Source organism: Rhinatrema bivittatum, chromosome 1 (assembly GCF_901001135.1).
Source record: "Rhinatrema bivittatum chromosome 1, aRhiBiv1.1, whole genome shotgun sequence".
Lineage (NCBI taxonomy): Eukaryota > Metazoa > Chordata > Amphibia > Gymnophiona > Rhinatrematidae > Rhinatrema > Rhinatrema bivittatum.
In genome coordinates this window covers 399066359-399089196 of record NC_042615.1, presented here as the reverse complement: position 1 = coordinate 399089196, position 22838 = coordinate 399066359, and the positions used below count along the sequence as shown (strand labels likewise).

The following is a 22838-nucleotide window of genomic DNA, read 5'->3' as shown; positions in this document are numbered from 1 at the left end:
AGGAGTCATAATCAAACCAATCATTAAGAAAAAGAACCTAGACCCCCTAAATCTTAACAACTATAGACCAGTTTCCAACTTACCCCTATTAGCCAAGCTAATTGAAAAAACAGTACAAAAAACAACTGTCAAACCACATTGAAAGCAACAACATATTTTACCCAGCACAACATGGTTTTCGTAAACACTACAGTACTGAAACCTTGCTCTTAGCCTTATCAGATATTCTCTTAAGAGGTTTTGATACAGGAACACATTACATTCTAGTTCTGTTAGATCTCTCCGCAGCATTTATTTATTTATTTATTTATTTGAAAACTTTTATATACCGGTATTAGTATGCAAACATCATACCGGTTCACATTGTAACTAAAGGCAGAAATTACAATCAACAGGGAGGGGAAAACAAGGAGGATTATACATAGAGCAGGGGGCATAGAAATTAAAGCATTAAAACTGTAACAAGCTATTTAGAGGAATATATACAAGGTTAGGCAGATTATTTACAAGAGTTGAGACTGTAACGTGCTATTTACAGGAAAGAATACAAATTTAAGTGGGTTACTTATAGGAAAGTATAGGAGATTACTGGCAGTAATCAACAGGCTGAAAGAAATTGGACTCACTAACAAAACAATAAAATGGTTTGAGTCATACTTAAACAATAGATGTTTTCAAGTACAAATTAAAAATACACTTTCAGACAAAGTCAATCTACAAACAGGTGTCCCGCAGGGATCAGCCCTGTCAGCAACACTCTTTAACATTTATCTACTTCCAGTATGTCACCTACTAGCAGGACTCTGAATCATACATTACATATACGCAGATGATATACAGCTACTGCTACCTACTGTAAACACCATTGAAGAAACAATGAAACTTGCCAATATGTATCTTGAAATAATCAAACAGCTCTTAAATCAGATGGAACTGGTAATAAACAACGACAAAACAGAATTCATGCATCTTGAACGTAAAAACATAAATCATAAACAACCAACAATCACAATCAATAATATTCAAACCGTTGAGTTAGCATTAAAAGTATGAAATCTAGGAGTAATAATAGACCCTGAGCTAAACTTGAAACACATCTCACTGAAAATAAAAGAAGGATACGCGAAACTAATGACCCTGAGAAGACTAAAACCTCTACTAACACTAAACAATTTTCACACAGTTCTACAGGCAATGATCTTCGCAGGTACAGATTATTGTAACTCCCTGCTTTTACGACTACCACAATCTACTATTAAGCCACTACAAATATTACAAAATTCAGCTGCTAGAATTTTGACTGGCAAAAAAAAGAATGACCACATTACAGGAACACTCGCCAATTTACACTGGCTTCCAATTGAACAAAGAATACAATATAAGACACTATGTATAATTCATAAACTAATCCATGATGAAAAAGCAGACTGGCTCAACACTGCACTGCGTGTACATGTACCGCAAAGAAACCTGAGATCTGCTAATAAGGCTTTACTAACTGTCCCCTCTGTCAAATCAGCACGCCTCACGCAAGTAAGGGACAGAGCACTGTCGCTGGCTGGCTCCGTGCTATGGAATACCATGCCACTCGAAATAAGGCTGCAGAGAAATTTGAAAATATTCAAAACTAATCTGAAAACCTGGCTATTTAAACAAGCCTTTTACAAAGATGAAGAGAAAGAGAAAAACGGTTGAATAAGGATGCACCAAACTAGAAGTTATTACTTTTAACCTACAAAATGCATTTTAATGTTAAATTAAAACCGCATAATATGTTCCGAACAAATAAGCTTAACCGACACAGTTTTTGACACTAAATTGTTACTGTTCTATGATGGCACATGGTTAATTTGTAATCTATACCACTCATATTTTTCGTTAACGTGCCTTTTTGTAAACCATTGAAATGGTTATCTAACTCAACGACGGTATAGAAGAGTTTTTAAATAAATAAATAAATAAATATAGGGGCTCCGATTTTATAATGTGCCGCCATGCTAGGAGTATAGGCACTCCACAAAAATTTAAATTGTAACTCCCGAAGATATACATTTATAGCCACTTGAGAGATGGAACAGAAACCCCGTTTAATCTGATCACATGTTACTAAATTCTCGGCGTCCCTATTCCATCTTGAGGCCAAAAGTGCAAGCACTCCCTCATCAGGACCGCTGGTTAGCTGTCTATAGTAATGGGTTAGAGAGGGGCTCTGGGTCTGATTTATAGCAAAAAACGCGGCCCTAGTCTGAAAGTGCTGAGAGGATTTAGAATCTGTAGGCAGGGTTCTAAAATAATGCCACAATTGCAGGTAGGAAAAAACATGCTGCTTTGATAAAGTATATTGCGCAGATATGGAAGCAAATGGTAATATGTGGCCTTCTGCATCCAGCACATATTCTAAATATATGATGCCTTTGGAGGTCCATTCTTGAAAACCTGCTGTGTGAGATCCTGGCTGGAAATCCGCATTACCTCGTAGGGAGAGAAAATAGGCACACTGTCGTGGAAGGGAAAGCATCCTAGTGACTTTTCGCCATGCCCAGCGAATCGGGTACAGCAAACAGGTAAGCAATGGGGAGAGACTCCGCGCCGGGTCAATGGCTTGCAGAATTATACCGGGGATCCAAACTCCCCATTAAAAGTTTTTCAGCCGCGAGGTTAATATAAGTCGATTCGCCCAGCAACCAATCTCTGGCCACATGGAGATTCCCGGCCACATTGTATATTTTCATATTTGGAATATTCAAGCCTCCCCGTCCCCATCTCAGTTGCAGGTATCGCAACTGAATGCGGGCTTTCCTCCCTTCCCATAAGAAGGATCGTAACGCCTTTTCCAGAGACCAGTGATCACGCCATTTAATCACCAAGGGCAAGTTTTGAATTAAATAAAGCCACTTGGGCATGAGGATCATCTTATAGAGGTTCACACGTCACATCAAAGATAACGGGAGCGATTTCCACGTGGCCAGACACCTCGTGGATGACTGGAGAAGGGGGAAGCACATTCAGGTCGTATATCTGGTGGAGCTGGGTCAAGAGATAAATCCCCAGATATTTTAATTGCCCGCCTGCCCATTTCAAAGGGAACGAGTTTCCCCAACTGGTACGCAGAGAGTCAGGATAGGCCAGAGCTTCTGATTTCCCAATATTTAATTTAAGTCCCGAAAAACGCCCAAAGTCATTACAGAACTGTAATAGGATCGGTAAAGATGAACCGGGATGTGTTAGAAAGACTAGAATGTCACTTGCAAAAGCAGCATATTTGAAAGTTTCCAAGCAAAATCTCACTTCCCATACTCCTCCATTCGCCTGGATGGCCAACAAGAGGGGCTCCAACTACAAAAGAAACAACAAAGATGAGAGAGGACAACCCTGTCGGGTGCCTCAGGTTATGCAAAAGGGCTCCGACTGGGATGATTTAGCCACCAGGACTGCCATCGGGGAATTGTATAGGAGCTGTAACGCATTATAGAAAAATCCCGTGATACCTATGGATTGCAACACAAAAAATAAGTAATCCACTGTACACGATCAGAATGTTTTTCGGCATCAAAACTGACTATAAGGTATGGCTCTCCCACTTGCTGACATCGCAATATTAGAAGGGTGATGGCAGCTATAGTGCTGAGTGCGTAATGTTTCTGTTCAAACCAGACTTGATCCTCCTTGATGAGAAGGGGCATTAAACCGGCTAAATGATCAGCTAAGATCTTGGCCATGAATTTATGATCTATGTTAAGGAGCAATATTGGTCGGTAGGACTTCAGGCACGTAGGATCCTTACCAGGTTTTGCGATTAACGTGACATGTGCCAAGTTTCCCCGCACCAGGAAAGTTGTAGTTTCTATTAAGGCATTAAGTTTGTGTTAATGGGGGCCACAATCGAATCAAGCTAGGCTCTTGTAAAATTCTGTAGTAAAGCCGTCGGGCCCCGGAGCTTTACAACATTTTGTTTATTTAATAGCTAAATGGACCTCATCCTCTGAGATCGGAGCATTTAAAAAAGTCGCTTGTTCCTTGGTTAAAGTCTGCAGCGGATATTGGCGACAAAATAGATCATGTTCCGGTGTAGCCATACTAGTCATCGAATAAAGGTGCGCATAATAGTCATGGAACATGGAAAGAATAGTGGGGGTGTCCCGAGCGATCCCACCCCCAGGAGTGTATAAGGCAGCGATTTGGCAGGGTGTCTGATTGGAGCAAAGGAGATTCGCCAGCATTCTACCCAGTTTTTTACCATATTAAAACAGGCGAAATTTGTAATAAAAAATACTTTTTATGGCGCATTGATGTAATACTGTGTTGAGAGCGCTCTGGGTGGCAAAATAATGTGCCCGGTTCGCGGGAGTGTTGGCCCGAGAAAGAGCTCCCCTAGCTCGCGTCAATTGGGAACCCAAGGTGATTTTTTGCTTATCACTGGCCGTCGGCATGCAACATAGGAGATAATCTCCCCTCTAAGTACTGCTTTGGCGGTATGCCAAAACATGACAGGATCATCAATGTGTGCCTGGTTAGTCTGTGTGTATGCATCCCATTTTTCTTTTAAGTAGTCCTGCAATTGGGGGTCATCAATCAGAAATTAAGGATATCGCCAGGACCAACAAGGAGAGGAATGTGGGGTCCAGTCAAGCTCAAGCCAAATTGGGGCATGGTCGGATATCACCACGTCATCAATAGCTGCCATAGTAACCTTAGGAAAAATGCTGGTGCTGATTAATAAATAATCTATCCGGGACTGAGTGGCATGGGCATGGGAAATGTGAGTGAAATCTCTGGCAGTAGGGTTCAGCGGGTGCCAGGGGTCCATCAAATGTAAGGAGCTCTCTAGGAAACTAATGCCCCTCCCTGACGACCCTGCCTGCATAGAAGTAGAAGCACCTGTCCTATCCAACTGAGAATCTCGGAGGCTATTAAAGTCACCCCCCAGAAGTAGAGTGTAATCCATATAGGGTACCAGCTTGCTATATATAGATTGGAAAAACTCAAGCCGAGAGTTGTTGGGAGCATATATGTTACATAACACAACCAGGGTCTGAAACAGTTCTGCAATCAAAATAATATATCTCCCTAAAGGCCCCGGGGTGAGTTCCCTTTCCTTTGTGCAAGAAAGGGCTCCCTAGAATGGGTTAGCCCCTAGAGTAGGGTGGTTCCGTTGGCGTCTAGTGAGCTCTCGCTGGTCTTTTAAACTCTGGTGCACATAGCAGACATACAAACGAGAATTTTGAAGGCCAAGGCGGAGGAGGTTTCCATGTGAACAGTGGTTCTGGTTCAATATGTGTCAGCGGGTGCTAAGAGATAGGCGACACCTGGGGAGAGTTCCCCCTTCCTTTGTGTAGGAAAGGGCTCCCTGGAATGGGTTTGCCTCAAAAGTGTGGTGGTTCTGTTGGCGTCTAGTGAATACCTAGAAGCTATTAACTGCTTATGCACTTCAGCTGATGACAAAGGAACTTTAAGAGCTCTCAGAAATAAGAAACTGCTACTCAAGTCCAAATCTACAATATCAACATATATTGACTTTGTACCCTACACAGTGCCTCTGTAAAATATGGGAACACAGAGGATGAACTAGAGTGCAATTACCACCAATTTTCTATAGTACTAGAAACATTAATGTTGGCACCTAAGAAAGATTTAGGGGAAATGGTCCATATTATGAAGGTCATGAAAACTATTGAGCATATGAAATATACAAGCTCCAAGCAAACATCTTAAGTCAGCTTTTTATAAGAACATAAGAAAATGCCATACTGGGTCAGACCAAGGGTCCATCAAGCCCAGCATCCTGTTTCCAACAGTGGCCAAATCCAGGCCATAAGAACCTGGCAAGTACCAGGTTCTTATGGCCTGGATTGCAAATGTTGCAAAACAGGAAAATGAATATTCTGTAAAGAAGTGATGCACAATACATGAAACTGAAATTAGAAATACTAGAAATAAACTCAAACAGGCACAGCATTTGAGGTCAGGCCTTGTAGTGACGTAAGGGCTGGACAGACAGGCACAGCGTTTGAGGTCAGGCCCTTGTAGTGACATAAGGGCTGGAAAGGCAGGCACAGCGTTTGAGGTCATGCCCTTGTAGTGACATAAGGGCTGGACGGGCAGGCACAGCGTTTGAGGTCAGGCCCTTATAGTGACGTTAAGGGCTGGACAGTGGACAGACAGGCACAGCAGTTGAGGTCAGGTACATGTGCTGATATTATCTGGTATATACATACACATAGAGAAATATCATATATATAAATTTTGCTTTTTATTGTTGCTTATATAAACTCTTACACCACTAAAAATATACAAAACTCAGTCACTCCCATTCACACCATAAAACCCACATCCAAAAGACACTATATAATGTTTTACAGAAAAAAAGTGCACAAGTGCCTCAAATTGTTTTTCAATAGAATCACTGTACTTTACAGGGTTTCCAATGTTTATAACGCGAGTAAGATGCTTTTCTTCTCAATGAAGATTAATGATGATTCTTATTCCTTCATATAAATCATCCTCCATATAAATGGTCCACCTCCATACAACTGATCCTCTCCATACAACTGGTCCTTCTCCATACAACTGGTCCAACAACGGATCCTTGTTTCACCCAACAAATATGGGCTTCCTCAGGGACATGTTTCACAATTACAGGATGTAACCTACAATGAACCATTAAAACCAAATCCAAATTTAAACATAACTTCCAAATCCAACTCTCACTTTACTATTTGCATGAACACATCTAAGCGAACTATTTATACTACATACCTTGATATATAATCTCTTACCTGTATCCTTTTTTCTTAATAAACTTTTCAATCAATTTTTCACCACCAATTTTTGTTTATAAATTATAATTGACTCCTACAAGAGATATATATATATCAAAGTTAACCGAATACCTGCTATTAACAAGACCAACAGCCACCAAAGTATCAATTTCAAGGAGCTTTATCACCCATAAACTAACTTATTTCAGAAAGATATTCCTCTTACCTTCAGCACGCAAAACGCTTTCACTCAACGGACCAACCTTAAGTGTCACAAACAACGTAATGACATCTTACCCCCTATTATGACTATATATATCCTTAACTCCTCCCACTTTTTTTATTTCAGCCAATCCAATAAAACCTTCGAAAAAGAATCCAACCCTTATTTCAAATAAGCCTCCCACTCAATGGGTCCGTTTAGTCCACCTGGGGCCACCGTCCCCCATTGAAAAATAAGACGCTGTTCATTGCGATGTAGCACCGCAGACAAATCACCTCCTAACGTCAACTCAACTTTTTTCAAAACAAAAAACTTTAAGTCTTCTATCGTATGTCTCTCTTGCATCCAATGTTCCAGAAGGGGCGCCGATACCTTACCGGCCATGATTCTGCTTCGATGCTCTACAATACTTACTCGTATTGTTCTACAAGTTTGTCCAATATATAACAAATTACACGGACATCTTATTATATAAATGACCCCACTGGAATCATAAGAAAATCGTCCACATAATTTATAAGGAAAACGTAAACAAGGATGCTTAAATTCTTTAATTTGTAACACATGTTTACAAATGGAACATGCACCACAGCAAACTTGACCCAGATCATCATCATTAATTATCATTGCCTTAGATTTTTTCAGAAGATTCCCTAAGTTTTGACGTCTTTTGATTGCAAAAATTGGTCTTTCTGAAAATGTAGCTGCCGATGACAACATATGCCAATGATTTAAAATGCACTGCTTAATCTGAACAGTTCTCGAAGAATAAGAAATAGCACAAACTACTCTAGATAAACTAGTTTTCTTACTTTGAATCAAAAGATTCTCTCTATTTGAAAATAACGCTATCTTATAAGCCTTCTTGACTACACTGGGTTTATACCCCCGAGCTATAAAGCGTTCTGTTAACTGAGACGATTGATTCTTAAAATCTTGGATATTGGATATTATCTGGATATTGGATATTATCTGGAGCATATGAGGCAGTTGGAGCTGCTGCAAGGCTTTGCTTTTATTCATCTTGCCATTCATAGCAGGGGGCTGCTAGTGTGGGATGACTGCTTCTTTTCAACCACTTTACGCTGCCTGGAACTGCCACAATTCCCAGATGGCAGTACTGTTGGGTGTTGCTTCTGCATATGTTGCTTCTGCATATGATGCATCATGCCAAAATTAGTTAGATGTCCCATTTGTTTGCCTCTGCTAATAGCCCTGGCACAGTAATTACACTGAGCAAAACGTGGGTCCTCCGTTACTTTAAAGTGGCTCCAGATCACAGATTTCTTTCGTGATCCCTTCTCTGTAGCCTTCGGGGTGTAGAGATTTAGTTTATTTGTTAATGGCTGCTTTAAGAAAAATCTACCTCATGTTGACTAGTAATTGAAATAACAAGGCCTGAAGGGAAATTATTCTGCCCAGAGACAGAACAACTGAGGCTGAGAATGGAATGTGAGTGCAGAAATGAATGAGATAAGAAAGGCGCCAAGAAAAGTTAAACAAGAAACAAAGTACTAACGTAAGCAGAATGTGTGACGTCTGAGATGTGCATGACCAGCTGACGTAAGAGATGAGTGAAGGGAGGGGAATTATTATGAGAGTCATGTTTTTTCAGTCTATAAAAAGGTAATTCAAATTTTGAAACACTGAGTAATTGGCATTGCTCCTAGAACAGTATATTCTATAAAATGGGGCTCCTTTTACTTTCGTAAGGAAACACAATCTTGACTTTCCTGATTGTTCCGCTATCTTGATTTATATATGCTTGCAATGAAATGAACAAAGCCTGCCAGCTTTTATAAGATCTCTAAGCTACTTAATAAATGCTATGCTTTTAAAATTGAAAGTCTGTCTCATCACTGTCTATCTCTGGGGAGGAAACAAGCAGGGTAAGTTCAGGTTTAACATTTTAAAATGATCCCATTCAACATATGGTGGAGAATGCAGGGCACTGTAAGGCACGGCAACTGAACTCGAGCACGGTTGTTACTCGGGCACTGCCGGGCATGGACAGACTGAACTTCCTCTGGTTTCCTCCCCCAGCTCCCTGGATATGCCGCGGACCTCAGGTAATTTCTTGCTATTCCTTTCTGTTCTTTTCTTTGTGCTTTTCTTTTCCTTCTATGGTACTAGCCTAATGATTTGAACTCCCTGAAAAGTCAAGTAATGCAAATTTCTTAGTAACCCCAACGTGATCTGACGAGATACGGTACCATCATGATGGGATTGAGGTAAGCAAAAAAATTGAAAAAAATAGCACTAGCCATCCAAATAGGGGTATAAGTTAAGACCTAACGGAGCCACAGGCAAGATTAGGCATCATGTGAGGTACATGGCCTACTTTAGTATTTTTCTTTACATAGCCAGATTTCATATTTTCCGGATTGACAGCCTTCCTACCATGAAAGATGTGAAGCTGACATTTTTCCCAGTGTATTTTCTTTTTCTTTTTAAACAGATTTATTTTAATTCTGACTTTTATTTTACCCTAGATAGATCCAAACATTTTTCAACACCTGAAGAATGCTGTTTTTGATCCATAAACATACACATCTAACTTATGCCCGATGACAAGCGAAAGAAATACACCATACTGGGAGAACTGTAAATCATCCCATCAAGCCCTTTCCATCCTTTGCAACAAACTGTTGACTTACTATTGTTTCTATGTATAACAGACATGGCTTATATTATATGCTTGCAGCACTAGGTGGCTTCTGCACTAATTTAAACAGTTTAGAATATTTTGAGTGAGGATTAACGGCATTGGTGGGACACACTTTTCCTGCTTCTCTAGTTTAAGCAGTCATTTGCGAGACCTTGTAAGTTTTGTAATTTTTTGCCCTATAGTTATTGCTATGTTTCTGTCTCCCATGCCTTTGCTCATGCCTGCAGCAACTCAGATATTATGATTTTTCAGAATACCGTTGTGCAAACCCAAATATGCAGAGCCATGTGCTCCTGTTACAGAATCCCCTATGTGTAATTTCATGCCTGAATTTCTATTTGTTTGTTTTGTTCTATGCTTTACCTAGATTCTGTTTTCCTTGTTTTATGTCCTAGTCAATATCTGGTTAGGTATCTATTTGCAGATGCCATTATTTAGATTTCCAAATTCTTGATACCGTCTGAATTAATGCAGCTTTTATTAGACCCTACATCCCAAGTGTTTTGCAGCATTTTAAAGTTAGTCTGATCACATATAGGGTTCAAGAGGGGTATATAATTATTTTCCTCTTATTTCTTGTTATATTTTACTTTCTTCACTTTCTTGTGCAGGATGGTCCTAAAACCTTTTACAATTACCTGATTTGCCCAGGTGATTTAGTAGCCCTACAAAGACATTATTTTATATGTGGACCCAAAGCATACAGAGCACTTCAGTGCAAGTATTTTACCCTACACACACATTATCTGAATTTGTCTGTAGTTCCAAATGTTTATTCTGCTTATTTCTGATTGCAGAGAGAATTGCAACAGTCATTAGATTTCCTTAATTCTTTCAAAACCTCCCTATTAGCCATTATAGGTATCATTCTATTAGTTACAGGGATTCCTTTTCCAATTTATGGTACAAGAAAATACAGTGCTTACAAGCCATTTTTTATTTATTTTTTTTTTAGAAATTATGGTTTATGAATTTGAATATGCTTTTAACAAAACTAGTAATGAATTATCACAGCCATATGTATCCCAATGCAAAGTATTTGTTATTGTAAAAGGACAAGACAACCTAAGACAGTTGCATGGCCCTGAGTGTGATGACTGTCCGCAATCATCAAGAGGGGAATGTAGAGATTTAGGTTATTTGTTAATGGCTGCTTTAAGAAAAATCTACCTCATGTTGACTAGTAATTGAAATAACAAGGCCTGAAGGGAAAATATTCTGCCCAGAAACATAACAATTGAGGCTGAAAATGGAATGTGAGTGCAGAAATGAATTTTATTTAACAGCTTTTCTATACCGACATTAAAGTACACATCATATCGGTTTACATAATAACAAAAGGTGGAAAGTACAAATAACAGGGGGAGGGTCGGGGAGAATTAAGAGAAACTGGGGGTCGGAAGTTACCCCAACAAATTAGAGAGAAGGAGCAAAACGAGAGGAACGGTAACATATGGTTAAATAGGGTGCAAGTGTACAAAATATATATGGTTAAATAAGGTGCAGGAGTACAAAGTATACAAGAGGTGCACGAGTACAGAATATAAATGATACCGGGATTCGGTGGGTCATGATAGCAATTATAGAATATGCATGGGTTATGAAGATTACCGGGGGGGTCGTAAGAATAGCCGAAGTGGCAAGGATGTTAATCCGGGAAGGCTTGATGAAAGAGCCACATTTTTCGCTGTTTTCTAAATTTGAAAGGGCAGGGTTCCATGCGAAGATTGGGCGGTAGGTCATTCCAGAGCGTGGGGCCGGCAATTAAGAAGGCGCGATTCCTTGTGGCTGAGAGGCGGGCTTTCTTAAGAGGGGGAACTAGCAGGGTACATTTATGAATTGTTCTGGTAGGGCGGGAGGATTGTGTGGGTTGGAGGGGTTCATTAAGCCAAGAGGAGTTGTGGTTGTAGACAGTTTGTGTAAAATGGTGAAGGTTTTGAACAAGATGCGGGAGGAGATGGGGAGCCAGTGTAGGCTTTAAGGATAGGGGTAATATGATCAGATTTGCGTGTGTTACTAATGATCCTTGCTGTGGTATTTTGCAGTATCTGAAGAGGTCTGATGGTGGAGGAAGGAAGGCCAAGATACAGGGAATTGCAGTAATCTAGCTTAGATGTTAATGTGGCATGAATAACAGTTTTGAGGTCGTGGGTGTGGAGAAGTGGCTTGAGCTTTTTTAGGACCATGAGCTTGTAAAAACCTCCCTTAATAACAGAGGTGATGTGGTTTTTAAGGTTCAGATGTGGATCGATTAGGACCCCTAAATTCCGTACTGAGGGTTGCGAGAGGAGGGACGTGGTCAGAGAGTCAGTGGGTGTGGCCAGCTTAAAGGTTTGGTGGTTATGTATGAGGAGTAGCTCAGTTTTGGCAGAGTTGAGGGCAAGTTGCATTGAAGTGAGTAAGGTGTTGATAGTGGAAAGGCATTTTTCCCAGAAACTTAGAGTGGTAGCAAGTGAGTCGCGGAAGGGGATGACGATTTGGATGTCATCTGCGTAGATATAGAATTTGAGTCCAAGATCTGTTAGAAGATGACAGAGGGGGAGGAGGTATATGTTAAATAGTGTAGAGGAAAGGGAGGAGCCCTGGGGTACACCATGTGAGAGGGTGAAGCGTGAGGATTCAGAGGAGCCAAGTTTAACAGAGAAGCATCTGTTAGTTAGATAGGATTTGAACCATAGAAGTTCAGTGCCAGAAATGCCAATGTCGGTTAGGCGGGCAATGAGGAGGTTGTGGCTTATAGTGTCGAAGGCAATAAGGAAGTTATGACCTTGGTCGAGGCCGGTGAGGAGAAAGTCTGTAAGGGTTAGGAAGAGGGTTTCGGTACTCAAATTTTTGCGAAAACCAAACTGTGCTGTGTGGAGTATGTTGTAGTCCTCAAGGAATGTCATGAGCTGTGTATTGACTACCTTCTCCATGATTTTTGAGATGAAAGGGAGATTGGAGATGGGTCGGTAGTTTGTTGTGTCTTTGGGGTCTAGGGAGGGCTTCTTGAGCAGGGGTTTGACTATCGCATGTTTAAGAGGGTCAGGGATGGAACCTGTGGAACGGGAGCAATTGATTAGGTCAGCTAGGGGTGATGCAATGTTATTGGGGACGGAGATGAGATTTTTAGTGGGTATAGTATCAGAAGGATGAGATGCGAGCTTGGATTTTTTAATGATAGCCTCAATTTCCTTAGGTGTGGTAAGTTCTATGGAGTCAAGAGGGTTGGTGGGTTATGGTGGATTATGGTGGGTTGTGGGGGGGTGGGGAGTATGTTGGCAATTTTATTGTGGAAGAAACGAGCAAGTTCTTCGCATTTCGTGCTGGTGTCTTCTTCAATAGCATTAGGGGAAAGGGGGTTGGTGAGGGTTGCTATGTAGGAGAAAAGGGCTTTGGGGTTGAAGGTGTATTGGTGGATTTTGGAGGAGTAGTAATCACGTTTGGTGTTTTGTATGGCTTGGCGGTATGTGTGTAGAAGAGATTTATAGGAGATGGAGCGCTGAGGGGTGGGGTCTTTACGCCATGCTCTTTCTTTGAGTCTAAGGTTGTGTTTCAGGTTGGGTAATTCTGTGGTGTACCAGGGTTTATTGTTGGATTGAGGGGTGCGTTGTTGGTGAGTGATGAGGGGACTGATTTTGTCAGCTATGTCTTGGGTGGTCAAAGTTGGTCAGGGAGTCGGAAAGGGCTGTGGAGAGCTCCTCTATTGTACAGGCTTTGCGGTATGAGACGGAGGGTGTTGGTGTGAGGGGGGTTGCAGGAATTAGATGTGTCAAGGGTGAAGCGGGTCTCAATGAGGGCATGGTCAGACCACGGTACCGGGGTACAGGATGGGGGAGAAGGGACATGAATACAAGAATTGGTGAATATGAGATCAAGAGTGTGTCTCATTTTGTGTGTGGGGGTTGAGATGGTTTGAGATGGAATGAGATAAGAAAGGCGCTGAGAAAAGTTAAACAAGAAACAAAGTACTAACGTAAGCAGAATGTGTGACGTCTGAGATGCGCATGACCAGCTGACGTAAGAGATGAGTGAAGGGAGGGGAATTATTATGAGCACCATGTTTTTTCAGTCTATAAAAAGGTAATTCAAATTTTGAAACTGAGTAATTGGCATTGCTCCTAGAACAGTATATTCTGTAAAATGGGGCTCCTTTTACTTCCGTAAGGAAACACAATCTTGACTTTCCTTATTGTTCCACTATCTTGATTTGTGTATGCTTGCAATGAAATGAACAAAGCCTGCCAGCTTTTATAAGATCTCTAAGCTACTTAATGAATGCTATGCTTTTAAAATTGAAAGTGTCTCATCACTGTCTATTTCTGGGGAGGAAACAAGCAGGGTAAGTTCAGGGTTAACATTTTAAAACAATCCTGTTCAACGGAGGTGGATGCTGGCACTGGAGTTGAAGCAGTGGGTACACCCTGAGAAGCAATGCCAGGGGCCTCAGTCACACTCTGTGCCTGCACTGACTGCTCTTCCTCCTCCTCATCATCAGTTTCATCTCTCCCCTGCAGCACTGAAGTGGAGGCTAAGACAGAACTAGCTAATCCTCCTAAACCTTCTTCAGCTATTACTTCTTCCATTTCTGATTATGAGAATCCCACACACGTCTAGCTTTCCCTGACATCATGGATTTAATGTCACTGCCTACTAGGGATTTCAATTAGAAGAATTATTTCTTTATTGGTCACTTCTGTACCAATATATGTGAGTGTGGAAAACTACACACACAGAGAAAAGACTGGAAGCCTGAGCAAGCCCAATTCCTACAGTGATGCTGTTTGTTCTTTGAAAATACCAACTCCCAGATAGCCACTGCAACTCTCACACTATCTCCCACCCACACCACCCAAACCCTGCCTGCAACCTACCCCAGAGGGGTAAGATCAGCAGCAAAATGCCACTGCTTTGTCTCAGTGGGAGAGACAGAGAGACAATCTGAGTTCAATAAAAAAAAAAAAGTGGAGAAAAAAAAAGCCTGGCTGGCACAGCAGCAAATGAACAAATATCTTTTTCAATGGAAAATTCTATCAAAGTAGCAAGCACAAGCAACAATAGAAATTGAATACAGATTTGAGACACTCAGACTGGCTCTGAGTAAAGCCACCTCCCCAGAAAACACCAGATAAAGAAGTGCATGGCATGCATGCTTAAGGTATAAATAGTACAGAGTCAGCAGGAACAGCATCACAGAGCACTGAGAGCAGCAATTGGCTGCATTAGAAAAATCCTTAACTCTGATACGTTGCCATTCTGGTATCCTTGCCAACCTGTCTGACCCACTCTAGGACAGGGCTGTGAGGTCACTTATGACTCACAGGAAAGGGCAGGTTGGTGCAATGGATACTCCCACATGGCTTTCTCCTATTTCAAAAGGCTGCTAAGAAATCACTGCGAACCAAAAGAAGGAAACTAATATATGTTATGTTTCATTCGTGGGGGATCGCCATGAGTTTCACGAACCCATGAATAAAACGAACAGGGACTTATGTGTTGCGGATTGCACATTCTTTGAAAACGAATGCACATCCCTAGTAGCTATACGAATGCGAGCCGGATAAAGCAGGACTGCTTTTTCACCCAGAGCGTATAGCTTTGAGCAGAGCGGCGCCATTTTCCTTCGCTGTTGCACCACAGCCGCTGAGAAGTCTTGAAAGATCTTATAGTTGTCATAGCTGAGCGATTTACCTACACTAGCAGCGGCCATTATTGCAGCTTTATGGGAGAAATTAAGCACCTTAGCTATGACCACACGGGGTCGGTCATCAGACTTATGTGGCTGCCCCAGCCGATGGGCAAGTTCAATGTGGAGCGGGCCAGAGGTGAATGTAAGGCCCAATGATTTAGGCAGCCACTCTTCGAGGAATCCCACCAACTTGCTCTCCTCTATTTCCTCGGGGAGACCCACAAAGCGTAAGTTTGAGCGACGAGACCTGTTTTCCAGGTCTTCAAGCTGCTCAGAATGCTTAGCCAGGGAAGCCCTGATGTCACAGATATCCAATAACATGGACTGGTGGCCATCTTGTATGTCTGATATGTGCTGCTCTGCGGCGGCAAATCGCGAATCATAAGCTGCCAAAGATGCTGATAATTCTGCAAGCTTGGCCGAGATAACAAGGAGTTCCAGACGTAGAATTTCCTGCATCACAGATTTTATGTCGGCTAATGGGGTCGTCTGAGCCCCTTTAGAGGCCTTGTCTTCGTCATCGGCAGGGGAGTCAGCCGGACGGCCTCTCTCCCATTCCTTTTCTTTATTTTTTTGCATGCGGGAAGTAATTTCTATAGTTGACAGCAGCCCTGGTATGTGCCCGAGTAAGAAAAAGAGTTACAAGTCCTCAATGAGAAGAGATGGGGTCAGATGAGCAGCGAGGGGGAAGCAGAGAAGGGAAGAACGTCTGATCCCTTCACTGCATCACGTGATCTCCCACTTTAGCATTTATTGTAACCTCACTACTGGGATTCTCTAAATTCCCTGTTCTCTTAGTATCCTTCAAAGATACATCATTCCGAACCAAGCGCATCTGAGCGACTGTTAGCCTTCCCCCATCATATAGTTTAAAAGCTGCTCTATCTCCTTTTTCAAGGTTAGTGCCAGCAGCCTGGTTCCAACTCCAGTTAAGGTGGAGGCTATTCTTTCGGAAAAGACCCTCTCTTCCCCAAAATAACCAGTTCCTAACAATCCTAAAATCCTCTTCTTTGCACTACTGTCTCATCCACGCATTGAGACTTTGGAGCTTTGCCTGCCTCTGGGGTCCTACACATAGAACATGGAGCATTTCTGAGAATGAGCAGGTACCCTAGAGGTTCTGAGTTTCAGCTTTCTACCTAAAATCCTAAATTTGGCTTCCTAAAACTCCCTCCTGCACTTTCCTACGTCGTTGTTAAACATATACACCAAGATAGTCTGTTCCTCCTCAGCACTATCAAAATCCTATCTAAGTGATGCATGAGGTGCGCCACCTTTACACCAGGTAGGCAAGTTATCAAGTGATCTTCTTGTCCTCTAGCCACACAGCTATATACCGCCCTATTAATTGAATCACCAACTAAAATGGCCGTCCTAACCCTTCCCCTCCTTGGCATGTGCCCCTGGAGACATCTTTAGTGCAAGAGGATATTACATCACCTTGAGTGCAGGGCCTAGCTACAAGATTGCTTCCTGCCTTACCAATTTGATGCTCTCCTTCCAGGTGACCTTTCTCCTCCAAAGCAGCATCAGATCCAAGTAACCCAGACCACTTCTTGCGTTACTAATAGGTCCCTAAATGGCCTAATGCAGTTAGAGAGTTAGGGGAGTATCCATTCATGAACAGCATTTCCCATTGGTGGAGCTGTAATGGATATCCTTGATACTGAGGTTTTATAGCAGAGCTCTGCCATAGGCTCTGGGGGCAGTATTATTTGGAAATCAGAGTGAGAGGTTGTATTTTTCCTAAGTTGGATTTTGACCTACCTGGAGTCTCAGAAACCCTCAGAGACCCTTCCAGGACAGGACAAAGGGCTCTGCTGCTGCACTCTCATCACGAGGTGCAGAGTGGCTGCTCTGGGACTATTTTGGGATTTTGAACATTTATTTAGAGGAGCCCTGCTAGAAGCCTGGGCCTTTCCAAGGCCAGGGATTGGGGAACCTTGAGCTGAAGATGTCCAGTCAGTTTAGGGAAGATCTGCCAAACAAACCCTCTGCAGAGGATTTCCATTTAGTTTGGAAAAAAACATTTATTTTCTAACATCTGGGAGGGAGTGTTTTTCTGCCTCTCTTCCTGCCCATCAAGGGGACTGGCAGATCCTGCAGTATACAAAGTAATATAAAATTCCCTAAACAAATCACATTTTCATAACATTGCAAGAAACTTCACTGGAAGGCATCCCGATCTCTTTATTCATGTTGGCCTACAAATTGAAGGCCACGGCTTGCACTACCAATTTATCTGCCTTATTTTCCTCATCACGGAACACCTGTTTAACTTTCTGCACAACAACAGACTTCAATATAGTTTTTCTATTCAAAACCACATTTCGCATAGAGGAATGATATCCCTGGTTAGCAGCCTTGGCCTTTCTTATATCCGACCTGGCTTTTCTTCTAAAAGTCTAAATGAACACCTCCTAGCAATAATCAAAGCTATTAGCTTCCCTCTAATAGTTGCCTTAGCAGCCTCCCACAAAGTAGTCCCAGACACCTTGTTATTCAAATAATAAAATTCCTCTATGGCATCCCTAACAGAAGGGCATACTTTCTTGACTCTCAACAGGCAATCATCCAGCTTCCACCTCCACAAAGAATGATCTCTAATATCTAAAAACAAACAAACAAAAAACATTGCAGTGTAACTGGAGCATATTTAGACCATTCTATAACACCCACTTCAGCAGAACTAAGCGATCCCGGAGGTTGAAGAACGCAGGAAGGATTGTTTCCCTACCAGCTATCTGACCGGGGTAAGGAGGAGCCTTGCCGGCCCTGGTAAAGTTTTCTTTTTCGGCACTTCCTGGTCTCTGTCATCATCGGGGGGAGGGACCGGCTGGAGCTTCAAAGCCGGCTCCCCCCTGCAGCACACAGCCTAAGCCGCGCGCTCCAAAGGGGTGCGTGGCTTTGACAGATAACTTTCATTTTGGGGAAGTTTCATCTAAGACTTCAGCCTTCATGCAGGAGGATAGTAGAGATTATAACTAGAGTGAAATGGAAAGAAGTGTTTGCAATTTGGTTTGGTTGATAAATGCCTCACACAAAGCGAAAGGCAAAAATAAGGGAGATGGTTTCTTCTTCTTCCCTTATCAGAGCCTATTCAATTGCAGATACCAGCCTTTTTCACACCACCATCTAGAATGATACCAGAAGTAGCAGCCGCTGAGGGTGCTGATATGGAGCGGATATCAGACCCCATGGCTGAAACATCGTTGAGTCCTGGGGCACCAAGCATTCCCCCTCCACCTCAACTTATTTCTTCAGATTTTCTTAAATTAGGAATAATAACAGAGGGGAAAGGAGAGGGAACCCCAACTGCAGAGGGGAAGATGGATACAGGAACAGCTAAAGGGTGTGTCTTTCCCTTGGATACACCAGCAGAAATCACGATGGACTCACTATGGACCGCAATAAAATCTTTAGAAGGCGCAATTATTAATTTAACAAGATTGACTGTAGATTCAAATCAACGTTTCAATAATATTGAAGTTATTATTGATAAAAATAAAGAAAAGATCGATCAAATGGGGATTAAAGTGGGTAAATTAGAAACCTGGCAGCAAAATTTGCTAAGGCAGAGATTTTATTCGAGAAGAAATTTGAAGGAATTGAGAATTCATTGAAATATTTAAATTTAAGAATACTTAATTTTCCAAGACAGGATCTGATCTCAGCTTATATGTTTAAAGAATATATTGTGCATATATTGAAAATGCAAGAACAAACACTGCCAGTTGTATCTAAGATTTATTATGTGTTACCCAAAGATAAATTAGTTCATAAGAGTCAATCAGTTGAACAGTTAAATTTATCTCAATTGGTGGAGTCCTCTGTTGAGACTATAATAACGGTTAGATCTACATTACAGGTAACATTCACCTTTGCATCAGACAGGGAGACTGTTTTTAGGCTCTATAATGAGGAATCTCCTTGCCCTGTTCCATGGTGATAAAATATGAGTTTATCCTGATTTTTGTAGAATGACACAGGATAGAAGAAGAAAATTCCTCGATATGAGAGCAGAAGTAGAATCTAAGGGTGGGAAAATGCTATTAAAATTTCCTTGCAAATGTGAAATTGCCTATAAAAATAAAAAATATGTCTTTTTTGAATTGTCACAACTTAGAGCTTTTCTTGACTCCCATCCCCAAGAGTCTGCAGTATTGGGGCTTGATGCAAGTGGAGATATCTAGATGTCACTCTTTTCAATTGTATAAGGAGGAGTAACACTCCTCTCTGTTTTCCTTATACCGCTCTTTTTTTCCTTAATATTTATCCTTCTGCATATTGCCTTGAGTTTTCAATTGTACTTTTTTTTCCTATATTTTATATTCACTTGTATAAGTGAAATTGTTTGATTGACAATTAGGACAATTGAATGTTGTAAACAAATAGTTGTATGCATTTGTTTTTGAATAAGCATAAATAAAAAAAAAAAAAAAAAAAAAAGAACTAAGCGATCCCAATTACCTTTTATCCATAAATATAAAATCAATCATCAAATACAAATTATGAGGGTTAGAAAAGAAGAATACTCTACTGCTCAGATGTATGTATCTCCAAGATACAAAAAAAAACCATGCTCATCTAGCAACTGCACAAACTGCTTGTCCTTATACCACATATCCTTAGATACTGACCCAGTGTTATCTAACCTAACCCAGGAGAAAGAACTAAATTAAACTGCCCCTAACAAACACGCTTCCCTCAGAAAAAGGAAAAAAGCTCAGAAATGCATACCAAGGTAAGAGAAATCTGGTTAACATTTCGGGAGAAAACGGATGCCAACGTTATGCAGCACCTTGTCATCCTATCTTTAATAAAAATATAACATCCCCTCAGATCCTTATGTATTTTACTAAGTACAAAAGAAAAATGCTTATCAAGAAGTATACTTATTCCTCCCTTCTTGACATAAGAAGCAACGTAAAAAGAGGATATATATATTTTTTCCTCCTTGAAATGCATTTATTGAACTAAATAAATCAGAGCAAAACGATTCAATTTGAAAAATAGCATCACAACAAAACAAATATTATCCAGGTGTTGACTGGTCCATCTCCTCATCTGACTGCTCTGAAGTTGGGGAAGCCTCCAACCATTTAGCCTCAACCAGGGAAGGAGGACCTCTTCTGGATTTTCACCTCCTGCCAGTAAGTTCAAAATCTCCTTACATTCCTGTGATCTGATAGTCTCTGTCTTCCCATGTGAAATGCAGTGAGAAGGGAAAGCCTCAACAATAACATATTCCTTTGTCTCTCAACACAGAAGGGGGCGAAAACGTTTGCATTGGGTGTTATGATCGTGCGTCCAAAACGCGCATCCAATCACATGCTGAGCCATGCACTGTAGCCAGCGCATGATATTGCATTGGACTGTTTGAGAGATCCCTCTCCTTTAGGTATTTAATTTCACTTTAAGGCCATTTGATGGTATTACTCACATCTGAACAGAGCATCTTAAATGTCTCTGACCAGATTAGAGAGAAGAGCTTCAGCAACTGTGATGTCAGGACTCTGCAGGGTGCCAGACAACACTTTAATTCTAGGCCCTTCAGAAGAGTCTTTCTAGCCTGAGGAAGAGTTAATTCTCTATTAAACTTTGCAAGATTCCCAGTATAGGTGTGCTTCTGATCCATCATTACAATCACACAAAAAAAGAAGAGATATTCAAAAAAATGTACCCTGTGGCCTGGGAAAGTAATAGAACAAATAGAGTAGGCCACCCAGAACACTGATTTAAATCCTTTTCTAAAGGACAACCATGCTGGAATTAGGAAAGGTTGCAGAGATAAGAGAATACAAGAAGCACATGTGCTGATAAATGCTCCCTTCTGCCAGAAAGGAAAATAAAATGTATCCTCCCAGCTGCAATACAGAATATGTCAATACAGTGGAGCTGTATTCCTGTTCTCTCTTCATCTCCCGATCTACAGGCAAGGCAGTCAATGATTAAGGGCCTCCCACACAGCATACACCATGGGCCCAAGTTTCTTCCCATAGCATTCAAACCGACCATGTGCACCGTACTATTGGCACAGCCTACCTCCACACTGCAGAGTTGCTGGCTTGCCTCCCTTAACCACCTCAATCCCATACCTTCTAATCAGACGATCATGCGCAGGAAAAGAGCTCATCATACACTCCTGTGGAGAACACACACAAAGCAGCGTGGCTCTTTAAAAGCTCCACACTAAACAAGGCATTCCCAACAGGGCTGACCACCTCTGAAGGCTATTTTTGCCAGTCAAAACCTCTGAAACTGGGCTCCCCATGTCAAGGGAATGGCAAGGCAGCACCCCAGGTGAACAAAAAATGAAGAGTATGCTTACATTTGAGGAATGGTAGATGGCAGCAAAACTAGATAAGAAGTTGCCCCAGGGAATCAGAGAGGAAGGATTAGGCTGCCCTTTAGCATGGCCCTTTAATGCCCAAAAAAAAGATTTTTAAAAGATGTTTCCTGTTTTCAACCTGATGATGTGTCTGCATTCCCTCAGTCAGTTCCTTCTAAAACACTCAAATACATACATTTTTTTTCTTTGTACTGAAATTAAAACTTTGAAATATGTGAAACAAACTAATTTTCAAACATATAATCTGGGAGCTCAATATATAAACTATTTGTGAGACATAGTTCCTGAGATATCATGATCTAAAAACTACTTGGAGCCTGATTCATCAAGGTTTTTTCCCATAAGAACTGAATGAATAAAAAAAAAAGGCTTGTGACTCAGCCTATTAGTTTGTTAGGAAACAACTTCAGTATAACAATTTAGAGAGGGCTCACAGGTATTCAGCATACCTTCAAATGGCCTACATCTCCTGAAAAGTCTAAAAATAGTGAAATATCAAAATAAAATTTGAAAAAAAGAGAAAAGAAGGAGTTGTTCTCATTTCAGTTTGTGTCTAGTTGCTGTGTTGTAAAAGTTGACATTTCTACGATTGTCTGAGATACTTTTACTAATAGGTATGGCTATGGGGTATGCTAATGAATCAAAATTTGACTATTGCTTGGTTCCAAATATATGTACATATGACTAGAAGATTGTTTCTCGGTCAATCAGACAGCTTCACAATACTGACCATTTTATTAATACACATTGGGCCAGATTTTCTAACAGCGCAGGCGTAGATTTGTGCGTGCAACCCTGCGCACATAAATCTATGCCCGATTTTATAACATGCGCGCGCAGCCGCGCGCATATTATAAAATTCGGGATTGGCGCACACAAGGGGGTGCACACTTGTGTACGCCGAGCCCTAGGGGAGCCCCGATGGCTTTCCCCGTTCCCTCCGAAATTGGAGCGGCCTCGGAGGGAACTTTCCTTTTGCCCCACCACCTAACCCGCCCCCCAGCCCTACCTAACCCCCCCCTTACCTTTATCCTATAAGTTGCGCAGCGGCAAATGGGCACAGCGGCAAATGGGCACAGCGGCAAATGGCCGATGTACCTGGAGGCTCTGGCCCCGCCCCACCCACACCATGCCCCTTTTTTCAAGCCCTGGGACATAGGCTCGGCGCG

At 41.5% G+C, this 22838-nt stretch overlaps 1 protein-coding gene across 5 annotated transcripts in view; it reads right to left on the bottom strand.

The window, feature by feature from the left end:
* Window positions 1–22838, bottom strand: part of HOOK3 (hook microtubule tethering protein 3) — a 1188278-nt gene that overhangs the window by 234840 nt on the left and 930600 nt on the right. The window lies entirely within an intron of this gene.